Source organism: Hippopotamus amphibius, chromosome 15 (genome assembly GCF_030028045.1).
Source record: "Hippopotamus amphibius kiboko isolate mHipAmp2 chromosome 15, mHipAmp2.hap2, whole genome shotgun sequence".
In the NCBI taxonomy this organism is placed as follows: domain Eukaryota; kingdom Metazoa; phylum Chordata; class Mammalia; order Artiodactyla; family Hippopotamidae; genus Hippopotamus; species Hippopotamus amphibius.
This window is the reverse complement of record NC_080200.1, coordinates 60,641,408-60,660,394: the sequence shown is the minus strand read 5'-3', so window position 1 is coordinate 60,660,394 and position 18,987 is coordinate 60,641,408. Positions and strand designations below refer to the sequence as shown.

Below are 18,987 nucleotides of genomic sequence, written 5' to 3'. Positions count from 1 at the left end.
GAATCCACTTCTCCACGATATTCCTTGTGTTTATTCAAATACTGTTTTATTTAACTTAGACCTACTAAAATGTCAAACTGTCAGCATTCCAAGTGGAAGAAACTCAAAACTTGGGTTGAATGTCTACGAACACAGCAGGCATCAACCCCCCTCCAATTTCAAAAGGAACATACCTTCTGCTATAAGCAGAAATTTATACATAATTAAGTCCAATGCAAGGAAATGTGCTTAAAGTTGACACTATGCATTATAAAAAAATTTTCAAGTTCATTAACAACCATAAAAAAAGAACCCAGGGTACTCTTATAAAATACAGCATTTGTGAATTTTATCAACAATTTGCAACAAACCTAGAAATAGAAGCTGCCAACTTAATGTATTATGCTAAATGTAATGTGAACTGACCCAGAGCAACGGAAGCTATGAAGAGTCCTGTTAAATCCTGAAGAACTATGATTCATAGAAACCCAGAAAATAAATGACTGGAAGGATAAAATTCATACAGTTATCTTGTCCAGGCCCAAGGCATTAAACACCATCTATATGCTGATGAATCCCAAAGCTTTCATCTCAGGCTCCGCCCTCCCCACTGAGCTCTAGACAAATACAGTCAACTACCTTCTGCCCATTTCCACCAGGTACTTGTTTATCAGATTTCTCTTAAGTTCACACATCAGAATAGAATTTTTTATTTCTCCCATCATTTCTACCCCATTTCTCCCAACCTTTCCTCATCTTTGTAAAATGGGATCACCATCAATCCAGTCCTTGGGGACAAGAACAGAAGAGGCTCTGGACTAGATTCTTTTCCTTACACCCCACAAATATATATCAGCAAATTTGTTTGTTTTGCTCTCTTGCAAACTATATCCTGAACTCCTCCAGCTCACATCATCCCTACTGATGTCAACTCGTTCATCATCTCTATCCTGCTTTTCTGCAACAGCATCTTACTTGGTTTCCCTCTTTCCCTTCTTGCCCCATCCCTCTCTGCCTCTAGAGTCTTATTTTCCACAAAACAGCCAGAGAGTTTTTTCCAAATTTTCATCACATCATTTCACTCCTTTGCTTAAAATGTTCAAATGTCTTCCCATGATCACCATCATCATCCACATCAGCATCATTATCATCACCACCATCATCACCATCACCATCATCATCCACATCAGCATCATCACCACCACCATCACCATCATCAGCATCATCACCATCATCACCACCATCATCATCACCACCATCACCATCATCACCACCATTACCATCACCATCGTCATCAGCATCATCAGCATTAGCATCATCATCACCACCATCACCATCATCAGCATCACCACCATCATCACCACCATCACATCACCATCACCAACGTCATCACCATCACCATCATCACCACTATCATCACCACCATCACCATCACCATCATCACCATCGTCAGCATCAGCATCAGCATCACCTCATTCACAGAGCACCTGGATGTGATCCTTACCTACTTCTCTGACTTCATTTTCTCCCATGCTCTCCTCTTTTTACTAAGCTCCCAACATAGCATTTTCCTTAGACCCCTGAAACAATTTCTTTACCTGGACCATTCTTTCTTACCTGGCTTCTCCTGCTCTTTCTCTGAGTTTTAGCACCCATGTTGCTTACCCAAAGACATCTACCCCACCTAATCTTGCCCAACTCTCCCCCATTCACCCTCAATTTCATTGCCCCATGTATTTCATTTTCTTCATACCACTGACCACTACCTGAAACTATATGTATGGCTTATTTATTTTTTTATCTTTGGTCGTTGTTTTGACTTATACATTTATTGTTTGTCTCCCCCAGTAAATCAATATGGTCTAGTTTCTGTTTACTTTTCACAAAACAGGAAGGTTTTTTTTTCTTGTTGATGAATTATGAATAGTTGACCTAAGGTTACAGCTATTTTTTTCCTACTGGACACAGAAAATGTGTGCTCTTTAAGAGTATAAATTTTCCTTCCAAATGAGTGGATCTCAGTTGATCCTTTTGTCACTATGATAGTCAAGTCTTAACTAAGGGAGAATTATTTATCGCTGACACCCTAATGGGAGAATGACATTCTTGAACCTTTGGGAGAACAATAGTCTATTTCATAATACTGATGATGGACACAATTTTGAAACTTACTGTTTGGTTCAGCAGATATTAATAATGCCAACACTGACCAATGAGACAACAGGAAGGAATGCCTTGTCTTAAGGTCTGACAGTGTTTTAGTCCTGGGAAGATGTGCCTAGACAGAGTCTGGTCTGGATCCAGGATTCCTTAGGTGTGAAGCCAACTGCCAAGGGGAGGCCTGGACCTGAGAGTCCTCCCCACCCCCACCTCCCCCACAGTTGGGATCTTGACCTCACTACAGGGTGATAATAAAGTTCTTCCACTTGGCCAAACTCATTATAGTTTCTTCCTAACAAAATCACATTGAGAATCTTTTAACCTACACAATGACCTCCTCTAAACATGAGGAGAGATTTAGAACTGATTTATTTGACAGCAATTTGGTTTGAGTCCTAGTATTTGTTATGTTGATTTATGATAACAATATAAGTGCCCATGACAAAGAGTTTTACGACTGGTTCCGGACACAAAGTTCCACTTTCGTTCCTCATGCACTGACTGACGTCCCTCCAAAGGCACAGGCTAAAGTCTCTAGGCCAGAGCTGAGTAAGGCGCAGCCAGCCCGTGCAAGGTAGTGACCTTCATAAATCGATCTTAAGCAAAAACCCAACAACGCCCTGTGTAGTTTGGGAAGGACAAACATTTGGTTCATACCATTGAGGAAACTCAAAAGCTTCATCTTGTTTTGTATGTTGTATTTCAAAATACTAACGATTTCAAACTCTTTAGTTGAAAAGACGTTGAAGAATGCATTTATAAGAATAGCTGAACATTCCAAAATACTTTAAAAAGACAAACCTGTGATAACTGATGTGATATTCACCACAACCCAGTAAAGCATGAGAAAGAGTATTCCCTCTTCAGGGTGAGAAACTTTGGTCCAGAGGTGTGAAATGTGTTTCCCAGTTTTATAAATCACTACATGTTAAAGCCAGATGGCTGTCTTGAGTTTTTTCTCATCCCAGGACACCCACCTTCTAATAAACCACTTTCCTTGCTCTGCTTACTAAGGCAAACCCTTTGGGTTCTAGCTGATGGTCTGTAACTTTTAAGCAACAGAACAATTATTATCATGAAAGCTGCCTGAATCAATTCGAACGAAAAATATGTTGATCCAAAAATATCATCCGGAGTTCTACTTATCTCAAACTGCGATGAATTCATATTTCTAATAGGAATGACATATAGATTTGGTTACACGGTTGCCTTATTGAACTTTAGGTGCATGTATGTTTAGGGGGTAAAAATGCTATCGCAAGTTATCAAAGGAAGCTCTTGCCTGCTGAAAGGAGACTGCAATTTTGAGCCAAGAGTTAAGATGCAAGCCTAGGTCTAAGTTGGTAGAAAAATTCTCTCGAACAGCAAAATCTATCAACTCTAAAACCTTCAAAATTTCATTTTAAGCAAGATTTAGGACCATCCTAGTTAGCCCACACTTTTAATCATGGGAATCTATGGACTTTCACTTTATACACTGTTGATCAGGATGCAGTGATAAAGGTCTTCTTGAACCTGGAACAGACGAGCTGGACATCTTCACCAGGTCTCCTCTCCCTGGGCTCTGCTCAGCAGGCAGGCCCTGGGTACCCCGGTGTCACTATGGTGATAGACAGCATCACTCGAGTGATGCTTCACAAGTCGTTGCAGGTAAGGTTCCTTTGACTGGAAACCCTAACAATCACCACTCCAGTCTGGCAAACATCAGCTCATGCCTAGTTCAAGGGTCAACTGCCACACAGAGCTTTCCTTCTCGTCCCAAGGAGAGTGATCACCACCTGCTCACATCCACTGGGGAGATGTGCTATCCCAACTCTCACTCCAGTGTATGATAAACATCTGTCTTTGACCACCATGCCTTTCTAAACTCTGAGCTCTTTGAAGGCAAGGATTGTATCTAATTCCTACTTGCATTCCTAATACAAATAAGTGACCAAGGAACATTTGACATTAAAACAGAATATCACATCCTTTTCATTTCTATTGACATAAGTCCCAATTCTAAGCAGTCACTAAGCCTAGATGGTAAGGGAAAGTCACAAAATGTAGAGATATAGCACTTTAAACCTAATATTGTATATATATGAGCATTTCTGATAGAAACCCCAAATATCAGAGAGTGGGCACTCTGTTTTATCACTTAAAATGGTGTTGACCTTGTGCATGAAGAGATGTGATTTTACAAAAGGGACATGTGAAAGTGCAATTTTTTTTTGTTTGGTTATAAACCCTATTTTTCAGTATACCAATTCTCATGCCTTCTGAGTTGGAAGTTTTGTCTTTATAGAAACTACAATTTTTCAGAAGGAATCATTTTTAAAAAATAATATTAAGTAGTTCAGTATTCCTGAAGTATATTTAAATTACTAATGACCTAAATAAGCAGATTTATGCCATGATACACTGAATACCAGCTGTGCATCTTCCTATTCTTTCATGGTACATGTTACATGGTGAATTTGAATATAAAGAAAAACTGTTCATAGAAAGTATGGCTTTAACATTATATTGCTTAATAAGACTAGGTGCTTCCTATTTGTAAAAACAAAAAAATACAAAAACTTCCAGTATTCTCCAAGGGTCAGTTAACAATACCTTACGTTAATTCCTGTACTTAATATAGTCACAGGTTTTTGGTCTTAGTATGGCATGAGTTTCTTGAGCCCACCTTTCCCCCTTTGTTGTTGTTTTGTTTTTTTGGTTTTTTTGGCTCATGGCACGGCATGTGGGATCTTAGTTCCCTGACCAGGGATCAAACCCCTGCCCCCTGCAGTGGAAGTGCGGAGTCTTAACCACTGGACTGCCAGGGAAGTCCCCCACCTTTTCCCCTTTGAACAGAATGATGCAGTCGATGAGACAGCTGTGGAGTGTGGTACCAATCTGCTTTTTTGTGACATTTTCTAATACATGTTTGCCAATGTCAAGATTTCTTAATCAAAATCCATTTTGCTTTGGAGTTGTTTTTAGTTTAATGTCAAGATGGCATTCATATAGCAATTATCCTGTCTAAAGTAGCTGTATAAGTAATGAAATTATGGACTAACTTGCTTCTCTCTCACAACTGTGTAGACATATGCATGTGTGTGTACGTCTGTCATTTGTTGAAGCTAAAATTAAAATAATCTTTTTAAAAGTCCTTCTTATTAAAATTGCCTATGACATTTCTGAAAGACAAAAGCAAAGCCTGATGCTTCCTTCAAAATGATAAGAAAATATCACCAAGACCGCCATGGTATATAGAATTCAGAAGATAAACCACTGCTAGGAGCTAAGTGGCTAACCAAACCTGAGGTCCAATCAGAGCATTCAAAGATATCATAACTGACTTGTTCAGAATTTAATTTTTATACAAAAACTTGCTCTTTTGGCTTCAGACAATTTATTGCTTCCGGGTGGAATTAAATACTGCATGCACACACTTTCCAGAGATAACCATGTAAACAGCCCAAGGAATTAGGCTTTGTTGCCCATGGGAGACTCAGTTCCTGTGTCACCTCTTTCCTACCTGCTCCGCTACTTTCCACAGCCTGGTTAGGGCTGGAATTGGGTTAGACCTTAATCTGTGTTCTCATAATAGTTAGTGCATAGCTGTAGCTTAATAACAACTGATCTGGGCATTTTAACTTTGCTACCCCTTTTCTACCTCTGACTCGCCAATAAAATCCCCATTTCCACTGTCAGATTTCTCAACTCCTTTAAATTTTGTTCATCTTTACATCTACGGTGACAAATCAGAGTGTATATGAAATATACATGTGTTTATGTACAGAAAAACAAAATGGATGCCAATTTAAAAGTTATATTACTTCGATACAAAATTCAATTTCTCGCTTGATAATGTACCTTTTACCTACACGTCCGATTTAAATTACTTTGAAGGTACAATTACACTTCCGATTACTTATATACCATTCACATTTTCAGCAAATTTATACTGGTTGCCTGTTATGCAGAGATTATCTTTAACTGATTAATTAAATATCTTTAATTTACAAAAGTGCACAACACTCTTCAGAAAGATTAAAAATTGTGCCTGAGGTATGACATCTGATAAGTCTGAAGAAACAAGATTTCAAACACAGAAAGTTCTGTTTCCTCTAAAGCCATATTTTGCCTCTGTATCAAATACCGACCTCTTTTTTTTCCACCTGATGGATTCTTTTTTTCACTTCAGTCTACCAAGATTAAGAAATCCAAGTGAGGTAGAAAAACATGAAGCAACAGAATCTCTTCTATTGCTGATAGGAATGTCATTTATATAACTACTCGGGAAAACAATTTGGTGTTAAGTTATTAAGATGTACTTTGACTCCTGGGTATATAATAAAGAGAAACTCCTGGAAAATGTAAATAAGGCCAGAGGTACGTATAAGACTGTTCATGACAGTATTGTTTCTCACAGCAAAAGCTCAGAAACAACTCAAATGGCCATGAAGCGTAAATGGATGAATTGTGGTACAGTCCCATGATGAAATATCCCCGAGCAATGAATTCAATGAACTACAGCTGGGTACAGCATGCAGGCCTCTCAACCTATGTTTCATCATTCTGTGGGGGTGGGTAGCATGGGATTGAGAGTCCAGATGAAGGAGCCAGACCAGCCCTGGCAGTAACGTGGGAAATTCTGTAATGTCTTTGTTTCTCAGTTTCCTCATCTCTAGAGTGAGAATAATGGCACCCGGCTCACAGCATCATTGTGAGAATTTACAGTACAAATATATACACAGCACCTAGAATGGGTAATGACTCTACACACGTTTGTTCTCACTATTTGAATAAATTTTGTTAGAATACAGAACTTGAGTAAAAATTCAAATATATTTAATGTTCATATTTAGTAAGTACACAGAGAAGAGATCCATTCCATTTCTTACAGCATAACCATATTTGTTATATCTAACATACTAAAAAGTTTGGATATATTTAACTGGAACTCTAGCAGTTATTAAACATTGAGGATAGTACTTATTACTACTCATCAGTAGTCACTTAAAGGAAACATGTAGACACTCGATATAAAGTATTTTCCAATCCCAATTGGATTTATATTTAAAATATTCTCTATTCTTAAAAATAGTGTAAGACCATTCACCAAACAAGCACTTTAGCATGGCTATACATTTTTAAATTAAATGCTGAAGTTAGAAATGATGGAGACAGTTCTTAGAAATAGAAAAAAATTCCAAACTGGAGTAAATCTTTGAAATCATGTATTCAAAACCCTTGATTTTTCAAGTAAGGAAGACTGAGACCCAGAAAAGTAAACCAAAAAATCCAAAAACAATCACATGAGTAAGGGACAGGACAATAATAGAAACCGTATGTTTGGACTGCTAGCGAGTTTTCTTTCTAGTTTGTCATAAAAATGCATTTTAAATAAGATAAGAGATAATACAATAGTTGAGCTAAGTATGAGACCACTCACTTTCCGAGCTGTATCACTGATGGCTGGATGTACCAACATCTTGGAGGAGGAAGTTAGCCCTGCGGATACCCGCCTGGAGGAACTTCTTAGGCAGCAAGCCCAGCCTCCCAAAGACCCTGAGAGGGGACTGTTCTTGACGGGGTTGGGGGGCCCCTCTTGTCTCTTTGAGGCCCAACGGCCTCCCCAGCCTCCACCCCCTCCAGTCTCACCTCTACTTTTAGCAGAGGCTCATCTCTCGGGAGCGATTTCTTACTTCCCCACACTTCGAAATCCATCCAGGTCTGCAGGAAGCCTCCCGTCCTTTCCTCTGACAGCCCAGACTCTTCTCCTCCCTCTGCTTGGGCTCATGCTTACAACTCTGCTGGGCTCCTCCAGGGCTGGCTTGCTCAATCAACCCCTATCTTTTCTTTCATATTTAATCTCATTCTCTTCATTGGGCCATTCTCTCACTACACGAATGCTCACTTTGTACAGTTTTCTTCAACCTTTTTTTTTTAAACCTTGGAATATATTTATTTACTTACTTATAAATTTATTTATTTATTTATTGGCTGCATTGGGTCTTCGTTGCTGCGTGCCTGGGCCTTCTCTAGCTGCGGCAAGTGGGGGCAAGTGGGGGCTACTCTTCATTGCGGTGTGCAGGCTCCTCATTGTGGTGGCTTCCCTTGTTGCAGAGCATGGGCTCTAGGCTCGCAGGCTTCAGTAGTCACAGCATGCAGGCTCAATAGTTGTGGCTCATGGACTCTAGAGCGCAGGCTCAGTAGTTGTGGCACATGGGCTTAGTTGTTTCGAGGCATGTGGGATCTTCCCAGACCAGGGATCAAACCTGTGTCCCCTGCACTGGCAGGCGGATTCTTAACCACTGCGCCACCAGGGAAGTCCCAACCTTTTTTGCTAAGACACCTTCTACAGCGACTATTTGTCAAGCATCTTCGGTATTTTGTTCTATTCTTCCCAGTCCTCCATATCTTAGTCCACTGCAAGAGTTTCCATCATTGTCACTCCAGAGAAACTCTCTGTCAAACACGGCCAACAGTTTCCTAATTCTTAAGCATGACTGCCTTCCTAAGAGACTTCATTTCACATCTGTAGTATCTACCTGTTGACGACCCACCCTTCTTTACATAGTTCACATCCCTTGGCCGTGATGTTAATACTATCCTAATTTCTATCTCTACACCATTTCTTTTCACCAATCCTTTTGTCCTCTCTTGCTTCCTTCTAAACATAGCTATTCTCTTAGGTTCTGCCTCCAAGGGTTGATTCTTCTCCATACATTTCTTCCATTATTTTGTCTGCTCCCAAAGTGTCATCCATCATAACTAAGTATTTCACCCTTCTGGCCATCTCCTGTCTCAAATTTTCTACAAAGTCTCAGGGATATATTTCCAACTGTCCATTATCTCCATGGATGAGCAAGGAATTACTGAAAATCATGACCGTAACAGTATTTTTCTCCCTTACACAAATGCTTCTATTTCTAGCTTCCTTATCTTATGAGGGTGAGTCAAAAATTACCCACACTTCAGTTATATTAAAACTTCTGTAAATTCTACAGCCAGAGTGAGGATAATTTTTGACTCACCCTTGCAGTTTATAACATTACATTCTTCCTGCCACCCAGGCTCAAAGCCACGATGTTAGCTCTGATGCTTCTTGCTCATTTGCCTCCTACATCTATTTCCAAGTTCAAGACTGTCTGTCAAATACGACCCTTCATTTACTTCTAGTGACACCATCTTCGTTACTTCTCACCCCTGGAGAGAAATTCCTGGGCATTTCTCACTAGCTGTATCCCTGGTACCATTTCATTCTCATCTCATCTAACACCCGCAAGGCACTTGATATCATAGTCTCTCAACTTGATTCATGTTTTGCCTTCCATGCTGCTACTGTTTAGCTCATTCACCACCATTCATTCATCATTTATAAAGTATGGATATTGTAACATACTTGGATAAGAGTTTTTTTCCTGTGATCCCTGGACAAACATTTACTGAGCAGCTGTTCTAGGCTCTTTGTTAGGTCAAGAACACATTAATACGAATATGGGTAAAACACAGCTCTCGACCTCCATTCCTGTGTAATCCTGGTGTGCTGAGGAATATGAGCCATTTCCCCAAACGTCTTCTAGGGAACAATATTTTCATGAGAGTTATGGGCAACTAACTCTGGCACACACTGGGTCAAAGTTAAACAAGGGTCTTTATCATATGATTCTCAGAGCCACTAAATTTCCTAAAAATGGAAAAGGGATATAGAACCACTAACTTATAATACCAGACAACAGTTTCTGTCCCTTGGTAAATGGAGACAACCAAGACTGTAAAGCAGGTATAGTGGCCTCCACTTTAAGGATGGGGAAACTGATGTTGGTGGAACTTAAGTAATTATAGTAACAGACAGTAAAACGATGGCTAATATATCTTCTTTTAAGTCTGCTAGAAGTTTTTTCTCCGTTATTCTGCACACATTCTGCTCTTTGACAACCTGCTGTGTACTTTCACCTTCCTCTCCACCTCTCTCTACTTAAACCCTATTGGGAATTTTTACGACCACAACAGCTGCTTGAGTTTTCATGTTCATTTCATTCATTTGAAAAATGGTAAAGCATTTTCACTGATTATAGGTCCACGGTCCCGAGGTGTCTAATGCTTAGACCTTGATGTGTTTCTGAATTGAGAATTTTTGAATAGGAAGATATTATATACATATACCACGGGGTCAAGGAAAAGCACCCCAAATCAGCACATTAACATTTATACACAAATGTGTGATCACTCACACTGGGTGGGGTTGACAACACTATACACATAATAATACATCCTATCAGTTCAGGTCAGGTTTCGACTCAAAAAGCAAAAGGCTTTTGGTCACTTCTTTCCTTAAGACCTTACTGACAACATACTGCTAATTATTTCCAGGAAACATCTTCACAAACCAATATCCACCACACAAACACACACACACACACACACACACATCCCCCTGATAGATTTCAAAGTTAAATGATAACTGTCATTTGGTAAAAATACTACCTATTACATTAGATTGATAACAAGAAATAAGACTTATTCCGTGGTACAATTTACAATAAATAATTTTTTATAATCTAACCATTATAGCCTGTTCTAGTTACAAGAAACGCTATGACTGCCACCCAAGCAATCTTTCAAAAATTAGATGAGCCTCTACATATATTTGGCATCGTTTGCACTCTCATTTTATCAGTTCATTATTTTATCTATCAAATATTTATTTCTTTCTGCTACAAATAAAATAAACTCTACTAAACATATTATGGATTAACTGGAAACTGTTGCCCTCCAATTTTTTCATAAGTTATGTAATTTAAGGAGATGAATCCAAACAAGAATTCTATAAAATTAACAGACCATCATTTTAAAAAGCCAGTATGTCCTTTCTGGGGTTTTCTGGTGGGGTATGACTTTTACTTATATGCGCTACAAACTTAAACACCCTAATCTAAGCCTGAAACAATTCAAAATATATTCTCAGTATTTTCCCCTTCCTTTGCCTTGTCCTGTGTGTGGTCTGAACGTACAGTTGATTTGTGATCCAGTGGGTTACTCATTATTCAGTCTTTTTCAATCCCATGGGTGAGAGTCTCTGCTGATCAGAACCTGTCTGCACTTTCAACGTGGGTCATAATTAATACATTTTAAATTTCTAAACTTGTTCCCATGATGGTAGAGTTTAAATATTCCAAACAGAAGGTGTAAGTATTTTTGGTTTAGCTGAGTATATAAAAATGACATTATCAAAATATCGCAGTTTCTCAGTGTTGTACAAGGAACTGAGACTGTAATTCCCTCACTTCTCTCAGAGTCATAACCCTTCACCATTAACGACTGGTGCCATCTTTTGGTGCTTAGGGGATGGGCATCCGGATTGGAAGGCATTTGGATATTTCACTGAAGACACATCATGAGCCACCTTATTATTTGAATTTTGAAGTTATCATCATAGTATATGTCTCAGCTTTTCACATTTCCACATTGCCTTACATGACACATTTCCTGCAGGTCCCTCTACTTGGTGGCACAGCTCATTTCCCGTTATATTAAATTGAATTTGAGGCCAAACATTGAGCTTTATATTTGTTTTAAAATATGCTTTTAAGAAATATTTAAAATAATGTATCAAATGCATTTTAATATTAACAAAAAGGAAATTTTAATCAATGATGTTCTGCATTCCTAGATTTTAAAAATATCCTACATATTAAATAAAAACTTTGAAAATAGTAGCTTCTATCATCATTGCTGTTATTCTTCCCAAGAGTATTATGTGTCATAGGTGTATGAATCACACCCTTTATTTTCTGTAATTCTGATGCTTTGACACCTAGGGGCCTTGCTGCCCAGGGACAGCCAATCCCAGAGATAGTAAATGATCCTCCCTTTCATATGCAAATGAACCAATCCACAGCCCATGCACCCCACCACCTCCTCTATTAAGTTCTCACCCTCAGGGCCAATATTCTCTTGCCTTAATCACCCTCTGGGTCAGGAAACAGACAACCTGGGGCAGCCTCTGCACCCCAGAGCCCCCTGATATTATTCTGCAAGCTAGCCAATCCTCAACCTGCTTGCCCTGCCTCACCTGTTCCTTCCCATGGAAACCACAACACAGGTTCTTACTCCCTCTGCCTCCAGACTGACCCCGGCCACTCCCTGTAAGGCCCCTCATGATGTAGCACATCCCTGCCTCTCCGGATCTGTGAAGTTTCAGTGGCCACCATGTCCTGCTCTGCTGGCATCACCATACTCAAATTGTAGTAAAACTTACATTTTAAAACAATAGGTCACTGAGCCTGAACCGGAGCAGGACCCTATGGTCCTTGCTCCCCATGTCCTCAGCCTTCCTTTTGTCTGTGGAAAAACTTTAGCCAAAGAATAAGCTTAATCAGAGAAGTGAGAAAATGCAGAAACAAAGGAAAATAGTCAAAGGAGACCAAATAATAATATTTCAGTTATGAAGCAAAGTCAAGGACCTTTGGTTCCTTCTCAAGGGCTATGGATGATATTCTGAGCCTGTGAGCTGTCTTATAGATACTGAAACCCCCACCAGGTGGAAGAAGTTAACTACATGATGACCAGACTGCAGCCCCGACATTAGCTGCCGCAATTCTGAGAACTGGCCTCAAAGAAATGGGAACAAACCGACCCTGGAACTGAAGATTAACGGTACTTAAAATAATCAAAACGACGCTGGTCAGCCCACCAATGACCAATTTCAAGATGACGGTCAGAGCTGACTGTGCTGTTTCTGCATGTAGCCCCCTTCTTTCACCTATAAAAGCTCCTGCCCACTGACTGTCAGTGGGGGAAGTCAGCCTTTGGACATGAGTCTGCCCTCTCACCCCTAATGCCAGCATCCAAAATAAAGCAAACTTTCCTTTCTACCAACCTTGCCTCTTTATTGGCTTTTGGGTGGTGAGCAGCTGAATCCCACTTTCAGTTACAGGCCCAGGTCTTCATATCTGTTTATAACTTTCTATGTTTGTCACCTGTGAATCCCCGCCCCTCTATCTGGAGCCTGGAGTGCTTCCTAGTTCCAGACACCAGTGCCAGAGGACACTCAACCCAGTGGCTCTGATATGACTCCCAGAGTTTGCTAATGCCAAACGCCTCAATGATTCTTTCGGTGCTCAGGGCATACCAACCCCAGTATAGCCCTGATGGGCAGTTTATGGCTACAGAAAACACAACCTGTTAGCCAGCATCTGGTCTGCTTGACACTGTCTCATGCCAGAGATCAAGGCCAACTCCAAGTCCTAGCTCCTGGCTATTTATCCAGCATTCCCAGGAGTTCCATGGATGAGTGCCTGCATGCACATATATGTACACACGTTCATATACACACGTGTACACTTGCATATATCTTTCTTACAATAATTCTCCTATGTAAACGTAAAATCAATATAAAGGAAACTATGTAAAATAAATATCAGATTTTGCACTACCATATTTGCATTTCTTAGAAAATAATTTTATAATATAGGTGTGTGTATACAAACACACTCAGTGGCAGATAATAACGGTAATTATATTTTGGCAAAGGAAAATAATCTGTTAAATACAAATTTCATGTTGATTGTATGAGTCATTACATTTTGCTTGAACTATAAGACGAACGTAAATATTTTACTTTTCCAACAGCCTGAGTGCTGACTTCACAATTGAGAATTAATGTGGGGCTTGTTCCAGAAGTTTCATTTATATTTTTAGAGATTTTGTTATATAACCATAGATTTCCTTGAACCTGGAATTTATATTTTTATTGAGATGAAAACTGTGTAAACAGCATACATGTACAGTTTACATAAATATGCTTAAATAATGCAGAAACGATACATATCTTTCAAACACAATGTGGCACAGCTTATTTTATGTAGATGTGCACAGATGAGGTATCAACACATCCCAGTTTCCTTCACGCAACAAAACACAACATGAAAAAATCTGACTCAGAACAGGAAGCACCTTTAACATTAATGTTATGGAAAGATTCCACTAAAATTGTTCTGTGATGTTTCCCATCCCCCCGGGATGTAGGCTATGTCCTATATTAAGGATTGCTTCATTAAATATATGAAAGTTTGCCTGCTGGATTGAGTTGGCCTGTTCCATAAGCTGCCTTTAATCACCTTTCCTTCCCTCATCCCAAAGCTTCTGTGGCTTGCACATATAATCTACCAATGAAAGTATACTATTTTAAAAATGAAATATTCATCGTTTCAAAATAAAACTAAATTCAAATTCCTCAAATGGGTTCTTTAAAATCCAACAGTCTCTAAATATGAGTAGCTGGGCCCCAAATACTGGGTTTAAATCATAATGCTCACTTACAGAAAAGAGAAAGGAACAACACTTGTGTCTTATTGCAGATTTACCAATAATTACCTAACATAAAATTGTGGTAAGGAATCACGTCACTCGTTCCTCCAGCTCTCAATATACTTTAAAATGATGATTGTATATAGGGAGTTATGCTGAAGAGATTCTATTTCCCAAGTGAAGATTTACATTAAATGACCAAAAATTAGATGAACTTTTCTTACCAACATAAAACATAATGAATACAGTATTGACTGGAGATATAAGACTAGCCAGCTTAATATCAAATATCAATAGAAAGCAAACACACCTAATGAATTTTGCAGGAAACACAATAATAATAATAATAATATAAGATAGTTTGGACCATTTTCTTGAAAAGAGTCCTTGTCAATAGAGATCTCAGTTGTATTCATATTGGCTCGTGATCTGAACAGTTTTTGCTGATTTGGTTTTATTCCAGCCATCCTTAATGGTACAGTTGATTAGATTGACCCTGCAGTTAAAATGGCTAAAATGATAACATTGACCACGGCTCTGTCCACTGCTTTCTAGAGAAACATGCCCTTGACAGAGACAAACGTATCACCACAAAAGCATGGATCGGAAAGCTTTCCTACACTTGTACAACCATATTTTTTTTTAATTTCATATCTTCTTAAGCATTTCTTTATATCTCGTCTACTTCAAAATGGAGTTGAGACAATTGTATCAAAGAAAAAAACCTAGAAGGAAAGAAAAACCAAACTAGCAAATAACATTTGTATCTTTCACATTAGCTTCAGAATGATCGAAATGGCCATCCTACTCCAAAACATGTACAATTTCCAGTATTTTCAGTCTACTATGACTATGTCCTTCAGAATAACATTAATGAAATGACAGGTTTATTTTTAGCACCATAAGGAGGATATTTACTGGCAAACTGTTCCCACTGAATGAGAATGAGAAATTTAAATTGCCCTGTTGGTCTCTGAAAATTTTTCAGTGGAAATATTCCTTCCGTCATACATGCATGAGACTTTTAACCTCCAGGCAGACCGCTCTTTATTTCAAAGGGAAAAATGCCCAAGCAGGAGAATAATGCAGTGATGAATTTGTACTGGGTTGTTTTTATTTCTTTATAGGCTGGTAAAGAAGTGAAAATTAGGACCACACAACCCTTCATGCATTGAGTATTTACTATGTGTTAGATTCAGTGCCAAAGGCTTTAAGATAAGATCACACTGAATCCCCAGAGAGGACCTATTATTCTCTCTCTTTTTTTTTTTTTACAGACAAAGATACTGACATTTATAAACTTTACAAGTCTTTGCTTTTACTCCATTAATTAATATTTATTAAACTTCTACAAGGTGTTTAGCACAACTCTCTGGTGGGAATATAAACCAAGAAAGACAAAATGGTACCTCCATGCCTTTCATTTTATTCAAAGAAACAGAGAATAACAATTAAATACAGTTTTAAAATTACACATTTGAGTAACTGCATGGAGAAAATCATGAAGTCACCATGATTTAGAATAAGAAGAGGATCTTTTAAAGAGTTAGAATTTAAGCTTAGATTTAAAAGAGGAGAAGGGGGAAATATATTGCTTAATTCCCACTAGTTTAGAACTAGATGAGTTCTCTTGGTGCAACATTGTGTCTACTCCTGTGTGAGTGAGTGAGTGAGTGAGTGAGTGTGAATGTGTGTGTGTGTGTGTGTGTGTGTATGAGATAATATGGATGAGAATATAATATGAATTGGGTTCAGGAATGAATTCAAACAAACAAAAAGCAATTGGCAGTCAGGAGAGTGAAAGAAAATATAATAAGGAGTAACAAAAAGTATATATTTGGGAAAAAATCTTATGAAAATTAGGTAGAAATGGCAAAGAGAATGCTACATTAGCACTTATAGAATAAGAAAAAAAGATCATGTGTGGACGGAAGATAGAACACTCAGAAATACGAGAACTCCCAGGCCACCTCCTTTAAAGAAATAGCTCACATCAACTGGCTTGTTAAAGGAAAGAGGCACAAATGTGAAATCTGCCTCTAGGGATGAGTAGAAATACTGAACTACTGTTTTCATTTACGTAAGACAATAACGAATTCCTTTTACTACTTAGTGACAATCATGTCATTTTATTCACTGACAAAATGGACTGTGTAGATTGTATTTTGTTAAAGAGATTTAAAACCAGATGCAATTTTGTTAAACAGATGTTATTTCAAATATAAAATTAAAAGGACACTTGAAAGAAATGGAGCAAGAATATTCAGAAAAATTTATATTTCTTAAGAGTAATTTTTTTAAAGTGGTTTTTTTATGTGATTTTGGTTTAGAAGACGTTAGAAAAGCAAAATAAAACAAAATGATTCTTCTCCAGTTAAGGAAAATTAACAGGAGGAATTTCTCAGTGATAGATCATTTCTCTTCCTGACATCTACAGGTGTTCCAAATTTTTATCAAAAAAATTCCAAAATAAAATTCAAAGATATAACTACCATCAATAAACCTGCATCTATCAATAGTGCATTCACTCAACAGGCATCTTTTTATTTTAGCGTCTACTGAATGCCAGGTGCTGTACTTAGAGATGCATGTAATCTACTATTTTTATTTCATTTTTAGAAGCAAAGCCAAACAAAAAATTCAGCAATACTAACAGTCACACAAAAAAAAAAACCCCACAAAACTACAGTTAACTTCAACAAAATGCATTGGAAATAACATACAGAGAAATGACCTCATGGCTGAAATTGCTAGAGCATAAAAGGAGATAAAAATATTAATCAATGACATTTACAAAATACCTATGAGCCCTGTATGTCCCTTGTTTCTTACTTCTAGTCTTCACAGGAAAGGGACTTTATCCTGAAAAGTTCTTTCCACCACACTTTTTTTTTCTTTAGGATGATGGGGTGGGGGGGACATTTTGTCTAAAATTTATACTAGAAGACCACATATACATAGTCAATTGATTTTCAACAAAGGATCCCTCCAATTCAATGGAGAAACGATAATGTTTTCAACAAATGGCACTGGAAACACTGGAAAATGATATGCAAAAGTAAACAAGGAAAAATAATAAATCTCTATCCTACCCTATGTCACACCATTAAAAATTAATTACGTGAATCATAGACTTAAATATGTTAACCTAGAACTATAAAACTTGCAGAGGAAAATACGAGAAAATTTTTGTGACCATGGGTTAGGCAAAGATTTCTTTAAAATGACATACACCAATGAGCTACACAATAAAAATATGCATATATTAGAATTCCTCAAAAATGCAAACTTTTGCCCTCCAAAAAACAGTGTTAAAAAAATGAAAACGGAATTACAGACTGAAAAAAAAAAATCTGCAGGACGCACATCTGATATAGGACTTGTCTCCAGAGTATCTGAAGAACTCTTATGACTCAATCATAGTAATAATACAAACAACTCAATTTAAAAGATGAGCAAATGATCTGACTGAGCATTTCAAAAAAGGAGATACACGGGTTATCAATAGGCTGCCATCATGGGAGAAATGCAGATTAAAACCACAATGAACCTAGAGGGCTGGGATAGGGAGGGTTGGGGGGGAGGTTCAAGAAGGAGGGGATATGGAGATATATGTATACATACAGCTGATTTACTTTAGTGTACAGCAGAAACTGGCACAACAGTCTAAAGCAATAATACTCCAACAAAAAATAAAAATAAAATCACAATGAGATAGTAGAACAAACCCTAAATTTGCTAAAACGGAAAAGATTGATGATACTAAGTGTGGATGTAGCACAATGGAAGCTCCCAAACTACTGATGAAGACGCAAAAAGGGAGGGACACTCAGAAAACTCCTTAAAAAACAACAAAAAAAGGACACTTAACATATGATCCAGCAATCGACCTCTAGGTATCTACCCAAGACGACAAAAACAAATTCATGGTAAGATTTGTCCTTGAATGTTCATAACAGCTTTATCCACAAACACAAAATAAATGGAAATTACAGGTGATTGGATAAACAAATACAGTAAAATACTATCCAAAAATACAAAGGAATATATCACTGATGCACTCAATGACATGGCTGACTCTCGAAAGTATTTTGCTAACTAAAAGAAATCACACACTGAAGACTAAATACTCTGAGTCTATTTACATGAAGTTCTAGAAAAGACACAACTACAGTGACAGAAAACAGATCAATGGGCACCAGGAGTCAAGGGGAGGTGGAGGAGAGGACTGATTACAAAGGGGCACAAAAGAACTTTTCTGGGAGATGGGAAGCTTTCCTATCATGACTGTGGTGGTGGCTACATGACCAAATACATTTGCCAAAACTCATCAAATTCTATCCTTAAAATTGTTGTTTTATGATTTGTAAATTGTACTTCAATAAATCCAACAAAAAATTCAACAGTACAGGTGTTTTCTAGAGTTTAGATACAGATTTAATTTTCTAGCGAATAATTTAGATACGGAATTAATTTTTTAACTTTAAAATTGGAAGCATGTGACTTTCACCCCAAATATATATTCTAGAGGAATGCAGCTTAATACGTTCTGAGTAAAAT

At 37.9% G+C, this 18,987-nt stretch overlaps 1 protein-coding gene across 1 annotated transcript in view; it reads right to left on the bottom strand.

The window, feature by feature from the left end:
• The window catches only part of CTNND2 (catenin delta 2), an 805,106-nt gene that overhangs the window by 652,680 nt on the left and 133,439 nt on the right, over positions 1 to 18,987 (bottom strand). The window lies entirely within an intron of this gene.